Raw genomic sequence first — 15,200 nt, 5'->3', positions numbered from 1 at the left:
ACTGATGATCGATTGTAGGATAAGAAGAAATTTATCGAAATTTCCATTTTTTATTTTACTTTAGCTACACGTAAAATATAAATAAACGAAGTCTAAAAATTACAGCGTTAGTGTTTATTCCTGAAAATCTGCGGCTATGTTCCTATGGGCGCACCTGTTCACTTTACAAGTGCGACCTGTTTCATGTTAGAAAACAATGGGGAACACTAGATGAAACAATATTGTAGTTAATTTAGTAGTCATTTTTCATTTATGTATTTCTTATTCGCTCTTTGATAAACTATCTCATTGTGATATTTGTTAACAATAGAGATAAAATCTCTTGTTGTGACGAATGATATGTTTTTAAAAATAAAACAATCGAATAATTGCTTTAGTAGGTTATTGTGAATCAACCATTCGAGACAATATTTGACTGCAAAAACCAGCCCTGATTAATAGCAAAATATAACTTGGACCATATATCGTTTAGCCAATCTTCAGTTAAAATGAATTTCGCTGTGTTTTTACTTTATTTGTGTTTATTTGTTGTTGTCAATGGTAAGATTATTCGTTGTTGTCCAGGATAAGTTCATTCCCTTCTTGTTAACCACTGTTAGTAGTTCAAGTTTTTTTGTTGAAAACTGTTTTACAACAGGTTGATTTCAGTCTATTCTTATTACTAAGGCGAGTAAATATCTCTGTTTAGTGAAGATTAATCTTACCTTACTATTGCAATCAAGGTGGGTGAACGTCTCTGTTTAGCAAAGGTTAATCTAACCCTACTATTATTATTGAGGTAAGTAAACATCTCTGTTTAGCCAAAATTACTCTAACTCTACTATAATGATTAAGAAAGTTAAACGTGTCTGTTCAAAGTAGGTTAGTTTTATATCGTGGTGAAAGTAAACTTATTTTTTGAAATAAATACTGAACAAATTGTTACCATCGATTATCACTCTTTATCTTGATTAGTAATCGATACGATTACTCAAGTTTAATTATTATTGAGTTCATATACTTATATTATTAGATATTAAATACTAACATTTTTATTCTTATATTTCTGATGATAATTTACAGCTATCGTTAGAAACGTTCAGAGACAACGTTTATGGTGGTATCGACTAGAACTCGATCCTGTATCGTTTTGATGTAAATACTGAGCCACTTTCCTGAGGTCTTCATCGTTAAAATTTGAACAAACTAAATTGAAGGAGAGTCCAGGTGATATTGATTTCTGTAGAAGCCATTGTGAATCTTCCTTTATCCCCTGTGTAGCTCATAGACCATTATTATTGACTTATTTTATTTTGTGGTCTTCTTTTCTGACACGATGGGCTATTTGGGATAGGTCATATTATGGTTTTGTATTTATGATTTTTGAAGATATTCCATCACGTTTATCGCTTATCACACCCGGATTAACTTTATTTGGTGCTTTTATTTCTCCAATATATTCGAGTCCACATTCACAATGCTATATTGAACTATCTACTTTGTTCACCTTAGAGAAATCGAACCACGGATTTTAGTGTTGCAAATCCACAGACTTAACGCTCTTCCATGGGGTGTCTTCAGAATAAATGTCGTTAATGTGCATTTGCAAACCATTAAATCTTCAGGTGGTTTGGTGTGTACGAACTGTTATAGTATTTTATCATATCTTCTAACTGTCTGTTTCTTACATATCCTCTGTATGTTTCAGACATTTTATTGTTTATTATTTATGTTTATCTTCTTTAGTTTCACCTTTATCAAGTGTTCCGTTTATTCCTTGCTTGTATTTAGTATTTTTCTTATAGCAAAGCCACATCGGGCTATCTGCTGAGCCCACCGAGGGAATCGAACCCCTGATTTTAGCGTTGTAAATTCGTAGACTTACCGCTGTACTATCAAGGTAAGATTCCTTGCTCAGATTGGTTGTACTGGAGTGTTTAACCTCTTCTTTTCATTAGCTTATTCAGTGTTACAAACGCTGTTCACTTACAAACTAGGTAGTTTATGATATTCGTTTTTTTGTTGTTTTTGTCTTGTTTTTACCTTGTAGGATAGTTTGATGTAAAGTGAGTATTTACGAATATCTGTTGGGTTCATGTATACTACGAGTTATTTGTATTGGTAATCATCACGCTTTGAAATGGAATTTTGTATTCTTCTATTAAAATTTTGAAAATTTATTGCAGGGTTTGTTGTAAAGGATTAAAATACGAATGGACTATCTATGTTTTGCTTACCGCTGATATCGAAACCCGATTTCCAGCGTTATAAGCTCATTTACTTGCCACTGAGTCAATGAATAATGTATTGTGGGATGTTGTCCATTCAAATGATTCACGAATTCTGTAGTACTCGTATGTTATCTTTTTACTAATGTAAAATCTGCCCTTCATTACGGAATGTAAAATGGTTGTTTTGAGCGGAAAATGATTCTCTAGATATCACTATCTACAGGTAGCAGTGAATACCCCATAACTACGCCTCTTTGCTCTCGGTAATAATTATTTCAAGTTATGTTTAACAGAAGGGTTTAAGTTCTAATATCGCGGTGAATAGGCTGTAGAGCCTTATGATTTGGTAAGTTGGTGTAGAAATTGGATCCGTCAAACCTGATAATTGTATCTGGTGAAATTATCGTAGTTCATTTTATAATTTATATTATGTGAATTAATAATTAGAATTAGATGGTCGGGTCATTGAAGCTGTTAACCACAATAACGACTATTTTTAGATTTGTTTACTGTAAATTAATTTATCTTTATGGTTATCATTATTTAGTTCTCTTCAGGATAACTTTTTTGTATTAAAGAAACAATGTGACATAATTCTAATCCTGAGAATATACATTTTAAAACTTTGCAGTTTACCCCTAAGCATAATCGGAGAAAGTTTATTCCTATGTATCTCAGTTTTGCATTAATTTTCTTTCAACAGGCAGACAAACCCTGGGAGAATATGAAAGAAGCAATGACAGGGTAGGAATTTAGATTAGAAATCAGTGAAGGCATTGAATATAGAAAGTAACTTTATCAAATATTATATTTACAGTCGTAGACAGAATATTATAAACCATTTTATGTAATTAAGCTTGGATTAATAATTTCGTCAAGTTCAGTTTAGAAATTATTTTGTAAATTAACTTCAATTTAGTCACGTTGTATGGTTGAATGTTAACTGTTTTATAAGTTAACCCTTGTTTAAACACTTTCCTCGTACCTAGACTTGTGTAAGTATAGCGGTTATACCTATACTAGTTTATAAGTTAACCCTTGTTTTGTCACGGTTTCATTTTATATATACTGTTGTATAAGTTATTATCGGTTATATGTGTACTGTTTCATATGTAAACCATTGTTTATTCATAGTTTTATTATATCTGTACTGTTTTATAAGTTAACCCTTGTTTATTCGGTTTCTTTGTAGCTAAATTGTTTAAATTAATATCTGTACTGTTTTATAAATTAACCCTTGTTTAATCACGGTTTCTTTGTATCTATAATGTTAGATAAGTTTTAATATCGGTTATATCTGTAATATTTTATAAGATAACACGTCATTGGTCACTGTTTTGCTGTATTTGGATATTTTACAAATTATTGTTCTATTGAACATGGATTTTTTATATAAGTTTACCCTTATTTAGTCACTGTTTCGTCGTTACTTAGATGATTTATAAGTCAACACTTGTTAAGTCGCTGTATTGTTGTATTCGTGCTGTTTATAAAGTTAACACTTTTAAAGTCACTGTGTGATGTAGTAAATTCTCCTTGACTTTGATTGTTTATCGCTCATTTTTATTTCTTTCTATCGTTTATTTTTGATAATTTCTGATTGAATTAAAATTCTACCTCAACATCTACAGAATCATTTGTATTTTCAGTAAACGCGTGCGCGTGTGTGTGAATGTAACTGACGTACAATGGTGAGTAAAGATACTAATTAAAATAGTAAAATAAATGTAAATTTATTGTCGCATAAGGTTGTGCTTCATGATTTATTATTAAAATAAATACCCTGTAAGAAGCTTCACTAAGTGAAAGAGAGAGTCACGAGGTAATTATTATTGTTCATCAGTCTTTTCTTTGAATATTTTATTTGTTGGTTTTTTAATGAAACTTTTGGGTTCTTTTTCCTGATACGTTGTTATTGATTTATTAATATTTATGACATCTTATTTATTAATATTGGTGTAAAGTCCTGACGGTGTATTTGTTTATTGACTGTGTTGACTTTATATCTGGATGTCGTTCTTATAAATATTTTTTTTTAATTGTTGAACCCTGATTATAGCCCATTTTAGACCTTTGTAACCGTATTGTTGTATTTGGACTTTTTTTTTAAATAAGCTAACACTAGTTTAGTCACTGTGTTCTGTTGACCATGGACTGTATCGCTTAAACATTTTGTTTATTGTAATTTGTTTTATAATTTAATAATATATAGTGCCACGTGAATGTTTAAAATGTCCCAGGAGCTTGAAGTAGCAGCTGTTATTCTATAATGTTATATTGTAATTGTTTTTTTATAGAATTTTAACAATCAGCAACTAACAGTAACTTTATTTTTAGTGCACTGCATCTCTTAATTATTGCGTGAGAGCTGTGAGCGACAAAATCCTTATCTTTAACATCGTAAGTTGTCCGATTTTTTAAATACTTACTTGTCAGTTTTGGTTAACTTCTAGAGCTCTAATTTCTAAATGGCCTGCTAGGCTTTGCTAGTGTACACTGAGCTGGAATGACTTATCAACAATTTTTATTGCGCAACTCGGTGTAGTTTAGTTTCTTACATTACACACTGATTATAATATTTTATAAATACTAGCAGTTTAGAAAACAAAACGTATTGAATATTCTGATGATTTGTTTAATAATCGAAAACAGAACAGCTGAAATGTACTGTAGGTGAAAGTGCAACAGCCAGAAATTACTGTAACAAGAGAATAGCGTGTCGTAGGGCGTACACTCGCATGGACACAAGTTGCTCACGAAATTTCTACAACTGTTATATGAACAATGTGTTTCACAAATTGTGTTCTGGTATTTAAAAAATTTAAGTAGGCGAAGAAGTTTCATATTTTCGAATACAATAAATATGACGAATTCTTCGTCAAATTAAAATAAGGTTACTGGCGAATATGGAAGGTTAGTTGTTTTTGGCATTTTATGGAACAAAGCAACAAGGCTATCTGCACCGAATATGGAAGGAAACAAAGTGTTGGGGGCCAAACAATAAGGAGAAAACTCCGTATAAAAAATTAGAAGAACAAAGACCGTGTGACTCGTAAGTTCAGAACATATTAGTAAGCTTAATTAGAATAACAAAAAAGTAGAAATAACAATAATAATGAGTTGAGTAAACTTAGAATAAATAAAAAAATCATGAAACATTCAGCATATTAGGGTTATGACACATTAAAATAAGTAGCTGATTAAACTATTTAAAAAAAAAGGTTGAACATGAGTAAAGACAATAATTAGTTCGATACAATGCAATTAGAATGAAGGTGGGCATCGAATAATGTTGTGCAGTGAGGTACAGGAGTAAAAGTTATAGGGATGGAATTTAAAATCATAATGAATAAGAAAAATAATATACAGAATTACAAAAATTATGAAACATTCATAATGTTTTTTTTAATGATACTATATCCTTAAAAGAAGCAATTCGATTTTTAAAAGAGAGGGTGGAGTACAAATGTGTTAGGTTATTACTGAATGTAAAAAAATAATAGTCTAAATGATTTGATGTTTTCATTATCGACTTATCCCTGTTACGAATTTAAAATTTTGGATTTAGAAATTTGGTTAAAAACTTGGGTATAGCTATAGTCCCTTGGAGCAGTGGTTCCCAAACTGTGTTTTCGAGGGAAAAACAGCGATATCGTCATCTGTCGAACACCGCGCGAACTACTAACTCGAGGTAGTTCACAGTTTTAACATTAGATCGCGCTACATTATTTTCTATGACGTTCTCGAATGCTTGAAATATGTTTTTGTTTACTTGTGCTTTCGGCTACGCCAGAAACTTCTCAAATTTTCTCGTTCTTAGATTTTGTATATAAATACCTGTCGACTCTCAGGGTCCGCTAGTAATCGAAATAACTGTTGTGATAAAGTGTCTGCGAGGACTGTGTTGTTGTTTTGAATTAAGCACAAAGCTACACACTGGGCTATCTGTGCTCTGCCCACCACGGGTATTGAAACCCGGATTTTAGCGTTGTAAGTCCGCAGACATACCTATGAGCCACTGGGGGCCTGCAAGGACTAGCGAAGTTCAATGAATTATTTTGTTTATTTTTAGTCCCTGTGCATAAAAAATGGAAATATTTTTGAACAAAGATAAGAAGTGTGGGAGTGAAGAAAAGGATGGCGAACCACAGATCAGTGGCAAAATTGTAAAGAAACGGAAATATGACGATAGTTATCTAGATTTTGGTTTTACTTCAGTAGATGTCAATCATGAAGAGTGTCCACAGTGTGTATTATGTTTAAAAGTTTTGGCTCCAGAGTGCATGCTTCTAAGTAAATTGAAATGCCACTTAGAGACCAATCATCCTAACATGGCTAGTAAATCCGTGATTATTTTACCAGAAAATTAAAAGAATTAAAAACACAAAAAAGTACATTTTGAAACAAGCATCAATACCAAGCAGTGCTTTGCTAGCATCCTACAAGTTAGCATATAGAGTTGCGAAATGTAAAAAGCCTCGCACCATCGCGGAAGAGCTGATTTTTTACCGGTTGCAGTGGATATGGTGAACATTATGGATGGTGAATCTGCGGAAGAACTTCTTTCAAAGGTGCCTTTATCCAATCAGTCGTAGGATCCAACACATGGCCGAATACCTCAACCATCAGCTAATTGAAAAAATGAAAGAGAAGGATCACTGATTAGAATTCTGATTACAGCTAGATGAGGCGACGAACATTAACAAGGATGCTCATTTGACTTGCTACACACGGTTCGTGGACGGTGACAAAATTGTGGAAGACATTCTCTTTTATAAAAGTATCGCTGCAGATACAAAGGCCAAAGACTTGTTTGAGATCCTTGACACGTTTAATTATGAAAGCAACTTAGACTGGACTAAATGCGTTGGCGTCTGTACCGATACTGATCGCTTTATGTTCGGCTGTTATGGAGGATTGCAGGTACCCGTACGAAGCAAAGTTCTTGATGCACTGTGGATCCACTGCATAATCCACAGGGAAGCGCTTGCGTCAAAGCACCTGATTCCTCCACTGAACCTAGTCCTGGGAAGTGTGTTGAAAGTGGTGAACTTTATAAAAACTCTGCCACAGAAGACGATGTTTTTTTTTAAAACTGTGAGAATATGGGATCTCAGCACACATCTTTGTTGTACTACTATAGCTCGCGATGGCTCTCCCGTGAGAATGTACTGTCCGGTGTGTTCGAATTACGACAGAAATTTTACTTTTATCTCGAAGAAGAACACCAATGTGCTACAAACTTCATGGATACTGATTTTTTTTGTCAAAATTAGCATACCTGTGCGATCTCTTCGAAAAAACTGAATGCGTTGAATATCTCTCTGCAGGGAAGCAACACACACATTCTGAAACTTGCAGAGAAGGTTTCAGTCTTCAGGTAAAAGTTACTATTATGGAGAAGAAAAATAATGACGATGGTGACAAAGACTGTTTCCCCTTGTTGCATCAGTTTGTTAATCTAATGAATTTGATTTGATCCACGAACTGTTTGTTTTTTGTTTTTGGAATTTCACACAAAGCTACTCGAGGGCTATCTGTACTAGCCGTCCCTAATTTAGCAGTGTAAGACTAGAGGAAAGGCAGTTAGTCATCACCACCCACCGCCAACTCTTGGGCTACTCTTTTACTAACGAATAGTGGGATTGACTGTCACATTATAACGCCCCCACGGCTGAAAGGGCGAGAATGTTTGGCGCGATGGGGATGCGAACCCGCGACCCTCAGATTACGAATCGTACGCTTTAACATGCTTGGCCATGCCGGGCCCAACTTATGAACTAAAATCTGTTTTTGAGAAGCACCTAACACCTCAGTGACTGGTTTGAAAATTACTTTCCAGAAGATATGGAAAAGTTTGCATGGATCCAAGACTCATTCAAGGCTAAGGCCTCATCTAAATTTACCTCTGCAGAAGAAAATCTCATTGAGCTGTCTTGTGACAAGACTATAAAACAAAATTTGATGACATGGAACTAACTGAGTTTTGGATACAAGTAAAAGATGAATATCCGCTGCTAAGTGCTAAAGCTCAGCGAATCCTAATTCCATTTTCGACGTCATATCTCTGTGAAGCTGGGTTTAGGGTGGTTGCTGTAATAAAAAACAAGTACCGCGCGAAAATTAATGTGGAACAGGAAATGATAGTGGGGTGTCCAATCTGATTCCAAGGTTTGAGAAGCTGTGCAGTGCCCAACAGGCGCACACATCCCATTAGTAATTGTGGTTTTTAAAACTGAAATAAAAATATTATTTTTACTTTCAATTTACCGCTACTAAGTTGTTAGGATATAAATACTTATTAAGTATTAAGTTGTTTGGACCTAACTACTTAATAAACGTAACTGTTAGACTTTTCTTTTTGCCTCGGGGCGCCGTAAAAAAAATTGCTGAGACTCGAAGGGCTCCGCGAACCGAGAAAGTTTGGGATACACTATCTTGAAGTATTAACCTAAATACAGACAGTTTTTACTATTCTTACCTAGCTGGTTAATTTAATTAATGTTTGTTTTTAAGAAAGCACGGAAGGAAAGTTTTAAGCCAAGGTGACTTACCATTAACGGATCGCAACCATTCTAAAGTTACTGTATCAATTATCATTAGAAAAAAAATCGATAAGGATAGAAAACTGTTGTACATTGAGTTCTGAGTTTAAAATATATAAACGATGGCAGCTTTTTATTTCATCAAGGTTATTATTGGTTTACGGATGGTAAAACTACGAGTAAACTCTAACTCAAAGATCTACTTTTTCAAACGACGACATTTCGTGTTATATTTAGGTAATAGGATTTAATACAGTTCAGCTTTTCTTTTAGACTAGTACAAATGTTCACGCCCTGTCAATCTTCTAGCTAAGCCTAATAATGATCTTCACTAGCTGACAGTCTTATTGTTAATTCTAATTATAACTTTCGCTGGTTGACAGTTTTTATCATCGACCTATCTATGATTACATTTCTAAGATAGTTTTTATTGAGGTTTGCAAGCCAATATGAACTGATGTCTTTTTTTTTGGGGGGGAGTGTTTATGTAAGTTTGAAATGTGTGTCAGCAATAGACAAAACTACACTTGAATATTTTTTGTTGTTAATGGCCTATATAGTGACACTAGGCCATTTAAAGAAAAATCTATCACATAAGCAAAATATTTCGTAAGTAATTAATTTTTTTAGAATATTTGATTTGCAAGTACATACAAATTTAACGATGAATATGTGGTTTTACTTCTAATTTCTATGATACTTGTTTCAAATTATTTCTTAATAAGAAATGTAACGAAACTGAGTCCTTAATTAACAAAATTATTTTCTCTTATTTAAAATTGTATCATTGTTTCTTCAGGACCAGCAGCTAAGGATTTGTACTCTTCAATATGAGAAAGTGAGTAATTCCTAGCTTTTATTTTCTGCAACTTTTTTATTTTACAACATTGGTCTAGTAGTTAGTGTGTCTGGTCGCAGATTTTCTAGAGTCCAGGGTTCTAGACGTGATACCACTGACTAAACTCGGTGCTTTCAGGACAAGTAACAGGAAAATCTTATTATTTCGTTCAAAAATTCTCGAAAAGCTCTTGTGGTGGAGGATACTAATAGTTGGATATTTTCCTTCCGGTCAGAAATACAAAGTTAAATATAGCTTAGGGTGTCAGATCTTACTATTTAGCCTTGTGTGTTATGGATAAGGTAGGTTCATGTTGGGAACATCAAATATTATATTGTATTTTGTAGCATATGTTACCTGATTGAGGAGCTTTAATGTTAAAATTAAAAGTTTACTCACCACTGTGGATACAGTGTAAAGAATCAGTGGTAATGTTTCTTGACAAAAGAAACTAAAAAAAAAAAAAAAAAAGATATTCCGAAATTGGATAATTCCATATTCCACAAAACCTTATCTGATTTTATGATTTATCTACTTTCGCGTTACAATGTACCTAAAAACACTTTTATAATAACACTTTCCACAACTATGTTTTAAATATCTATTAACTTCCTTCACTATCATCAGGTACCTCAAACAATGACATGTTTTAACTCCCTTTTCTGTCACTTCGTTCTCCAAACACTGACTTTTGATGACTTTTAATGTGCAGTTGTTTTACTTTTCAAAACTGTCGTGTTTGTAATTGTATAATGTTTATTACTTATGATTTATTGAATAAAAAGAAACCAAAACGTATAAGATAAGCTCGAAGTTATATAAAGTAGCAATGTTACGCTGAACCAAAGGTTACATAAACGAATAATGTTAAGTCAATCTTAGATTAAGGGCCGAAAAATCTGCTAGCATCTGTGGATAAAGTAGTTTTTGCAATTTGTTACTTGTAATTAAGGCGCTTTTAGTAAAAGTTATTACACTGTAATGATTATGTAAATTATCAGTATAAAGTTAAATTAACATAAAACGGAAGTGATTAGTTAAAATACATACTGTATGGAATAACAGTAATCAGTTAAACATAACAACAGATGAAACTATAGAACGGTTGAAAAAATATTTTTGTTTAAAAGTATTATTTTAACTGAACCAAGTGAATTATTTTTTACAGTGTGTTACCAGGCGTCAACCCCGAGTGTACAATAATATAAGTTAGTCAACAACGACCTATGGATTCCAAATATCGATGTGAGGATACTAATCTCAATTCAAGCCTTTTTATTGTAACTAATATAGTGTTGTTTTTTTCAATTATGCTAAACCGCACTCTAAGGAGATCTGAATAAAAATGAACATAAAATCAATAAACATAAAAGACGATACGTTTTTGTGTATATTCACATAATTAATACCCAAACACTTGTATCCATAAAACCATAAGGCCTGGCATGGCCTAGCGCGTTAAGATGTGCACTTCGTAATCTGAGGGTCGCGGGTTCACGCCCGAGTCGTGCCAAACCTGCTCGCCCTCCCAGCCGTGGGGGCATTATAATGTAACGGTCAATCCCACTATTCGTTGGTAAAAGAGTAGCCCAAGAGTTGGCGGTGGGTGGTGATGATTAGCTGCCTTCCCTCTGGTCTTACACTGCTAAATTAGGGACGGCTAGCACAGATAGCCCTCGAGTAGCTTTGTGCGAAATTCCAAAACAAACAAACCATAAAACCATAATTAATTCCACTTAAAATAATTATGCCGAAAACGTTTATAATTACAAATAATATATTTTGTTGCTTAATACAAACACATTTATTTGCAAAGCAACGAATTTATTGCTAAAATAATTGTGGGTTTCGAATTTTCAATACAGTTGTTATTAAAGTAATTGTGATTGACGAATACTATATGTTATAATCCCTTTACTAAGGGCAACAAAATCGCTACAACGAGTGTCTATGAACTCGAATGTGGCATCATATTTTGTTTTCCTGTCCCCTCTCTTGGACCAAAGAGTTTCATGTTTGAAACTGTTCATAACCACAGTCACAAACGAGCAGTCCAACCTTTGCACACGTGGTCAGGTGCCACCAAGTGCTTTAATGTTTTTTGGGATAAGGACAAGGGCCCCTTTAGAGTAGTTATAAACACAATCGGGAAAAATGGCTTAGCTTAATCAGTAAACTGGGACCCCAGGGTATCATAGCAAAGTAAGAGTATTATTTACCAGTTGTCTGAATGAGCTAAATGTGAAATATAAGCGTTACTATGAATAAACAGAAAACAAAGATTAGTCTATGTACAAACTTCTGTAACACCTTGTGAAAAGGTAGCGTCAACAGATACAACCAAAACTGAATCTGTTCAGAACTAGCCAACATTACAGGACTTGCATGAAGAAAGAGGAATTATTAGAATGTGCTCTTAGTATTATTCTTATAAAACCATTGCCAGACAAGCCTTGTCCTTTACATAAACTACTGGAAATAAAGTCATGAAGGAGTAGGCACTGAACAAATTGAAAAATATGACTCCCTAACATTCCTATATTAACTTACGTAACCATTGGAAATCGAACCATAATAAATGCAAACCTTTGCAAGTTTGCAGTGTTATCACAACTGCATGATGTAAAAGAACATCTCCAGGGCTTCTTGTTGCTTTTTACTTGGTCCTTTTAAGTTTCTCATGATCATACATAATATAAAAGCATTTCCTTCTGCTAGATATAAAAAATAATTGTATTTCAGTGGTATAAAAAGTAAGAATAAAAAAAATAAATGAAAAACAAGCAAGCCAAGCACAATAATAAATTGATCATGGTCATTCAAAATAATATAACCTCTCCAAATCCAGATGTAAAAGTCCTTTTTCTAAATTTTTTTCTTTTAAACTACAAATCATTCACTGCTAGTTCAGAAGAAAGAAGCAGCCCTTTGTTAAACTGTATTTCTAAGCTACAAGTTGTTCACTGCTAGTCAAGAAAAAAAAAAAGGTAGTCCTCTTTTAAAATGTATCTTTAAGCCACAAATTGTTCATTGATAGTCCAGAAAAAAAAGAAGTCCTTTTTAAGATGTATCTTTAAACCACAAATTGTTCATTGACATTCCAGAGGAAGGAGGTAGTCCTCTTTTAAAATATCTTTAAACTACAAGTTCCTTACTGTTAAGCCAGAGAAAAGCATTCCTTATAGGTATTTGTTGTTAAAATGGGCATTTAAATAAAAAAACTATCTACATACAGCCAGTATTTACATAAGGATCAGAAATTTGATCATTCAAATCACTTTCCTCTGATGCCTTGCAGTGAGACACAGAGAATGGTTTCTTGCTTGCTTATTTGCCTCCTGTGTCATTGTGTTAAGTACACTTTCAATTCACCATGTGCATGGTCATCTTTTGGTTTTCCATCCATTTATATTTTAATTCAATGAATATGGAGGCAGAGTAGTTGAATTTTCAATAATTGTCTGATCCACTTGACTTTTCTCTTGTGATGTTTGGAATACAAGTCTTTTAAATTAAGTACACAATACAGTATTCTTAGCCTGTATGTAATGGTGTCTCACAGGTTGTAAGTACACACTGTTGTGTTTACAACTTGTAAGCAGAGGAATACAACAGTGTCTGACAAGTTTTAAGGACATTTTGTACAGTGCTTTTAGCTTGTAAGTAGAGAAATACAACAGTGTGTGACAGGATGTTAAGTACACATTGTAGTTTTTAACTTGTAAGTAGAGTGATAAAAGTGTTTTATGTATAGGACATAAAACAATATTATTCAGTTATCAAGAATTAATATGAATAAAAAACTCCCACTGCTATACATATTTACTATCAGTTCTTGCACCAGACAACATCAGGCAGGCTTGGAATAATATACAAGTATTTATATTATAACTTTAAAGCTAGATGTTTACCTTCACAGAATTTGCTAGACTTTTAGTAAACACTACACGTCTTTTTATATACAAAACAAGTTTTTAATGAAGTATTTTTTACTAAAGATTTGTTTATGAAAATACTGAGTTTCTTTTGTTACTAATAGTTAAATAATTTTCATGTTATGATTCAGAAAATTATTCTTTGTCTCAAAAATCTCAAATATTGTGTTATCTCCAAAACACCCTAAATATATTTCAAACATTCATTTTGAGTAAAACTTTATATTTTATCTATTCTTTTTACCCTAACTATATGTGGTCTATCTGCTTAACTGACCTCATAACTACCATAAAATAATTAGGAAATATATATACATTAAGCTTTTTTTGTTCTAGAATGACAGATTATAACATGGAAACAAATGTTTAGTCTAAATAGCTTAAACATCATACATTTATGTATATTTATAATTTTTATAATAATTACCTTTATTTGTGTCTGGCTAACATTACAAAAGTTGCACTGATGCAGTGCACATGGACTCATGTTAATTATCCAATAATATAAAATCACCTTTAGTCTTTACAGACATTCATTTTCAATAAAACTTCATATTTTTATGTTATTTTTTTCCCCTAACTATATGTGGTCTATTTAACTGACCCTGTAACCACCATAAAAAATTAAGTATAAATTAAGTTTTTTTTTCCATGCTAGACAGAAATTTTTGGTCTAAATAGCTTAACCCTAATATATTATACATTTATGTATATTTATTATACTGACCTTCCAGCCACACCTGGCTAACATTACAAAAGTTGTACAGATGTGGTGCATGTGTACTCATGTTCCATGTCCAGTAATATAAAATTAACTTTAGTTTTAAATAAGTGATCTTGGCTGCATTTTAGTGGACTAGTATTTGTAAATTACAGTCACATTTCAATTATTATGCATTATATATGTATTTAGAGTATTACTATTTACAAATAAGTTCTTAAACTTTTTTTTTTTCAAAACACAGAAGAGTAAATAAACAAGTATAGGAAACAGTTACATCTTATAATTATGACAACCTTTGTATCTGTATGCTGCTTTCTGTAGATTTCTAACCCTTTTCACATTTTACAAGTGGAGGATGTGAGGCAAAATATTTTCCATTTTACAAGTACACTTGAATAACCAAAAAATATCATAAATAATTATATTGATACCATAAAATTCCTCTTTCATTAAGCTTGGTAATGGAGCTGTACTTTGTGTAAAAAAAGTAATTTCTAGCAGACTAAAGAAACAACTGATCTGCTTGAAATCTTGGTTTAAAAGACAAGGTGGCTTCTTAGCACTTTAAAATGACAGAGAAAGCCACTAGGAGATATTTCTATCTTTTGCTTGGTTATTCAAGTCATATTAAAGTAAGTATGTAAGTGACAGTTCCTAAAAATGGAAAGAGGTGAGGGGGGCCACTGATTTTGTACATAAACCATATCTCAACAAATAGAAAATGTATGAGGTAATTATTTTGTATTCTTGCTCTTCAATACTGGTAATTGAAAATCCTAATTCATATGAAACTACAGACTTTTTATCTGGACATTAGAAACATAATTTGAACCAACTCTTCATTCACCATACCACATGACATATAAAATTGACATTTAGATGTGTTCTTTCAATATATACTTTTAAATTAAGAAATTTAAATACTATATAATACTAAAATTTGAATTA

The 15,200-nt window shown here is 32.6% G+C and overlaps 1 long non-coding RNA gene across 1 annotated transcript; it reads left to right on the top strand.

Annotated features, from left to right (window-relative positions):
* Window positions 1-404: 404 nt before the first annotated feature.
* On the top strand, window positions 405-10,972 carry LOC143255458 (uncharacterized). The gene is made up of 5 exons (XR_013030659.1): window positions 405-540; window positions 2,914-2,954; window positions 4,548-4,610; window positions 9,555-9,593; window positions 10,762-10,972. It is a non-coding gene; the product is annotated as an uncharacterized LOC143255458 (long non-coding RNA).
* Window positions 10,973-15,200: the final 4,228 nt, after the last annotated feature.

This window comes from Tachypleus tridentatus, chromosome 7 (assembly GCF_004210375.1).
Source record: "Tachypleus tridentatus isolate NWPU-2018 chromosome 7, ASM421037v1, whole genome shotgun sequence".
NCBI lineage: Eukaryota > Metazoa > Arthropoda > Merostomata > Xiphosura > Limulidae > Tachypleus > Tachypleus tridentatus.
The sequence above is the reverse complement of the archived record's forward strand: the minus strand, read 5'-3'. Positions and strand labels throughout refer to the sequence as shown.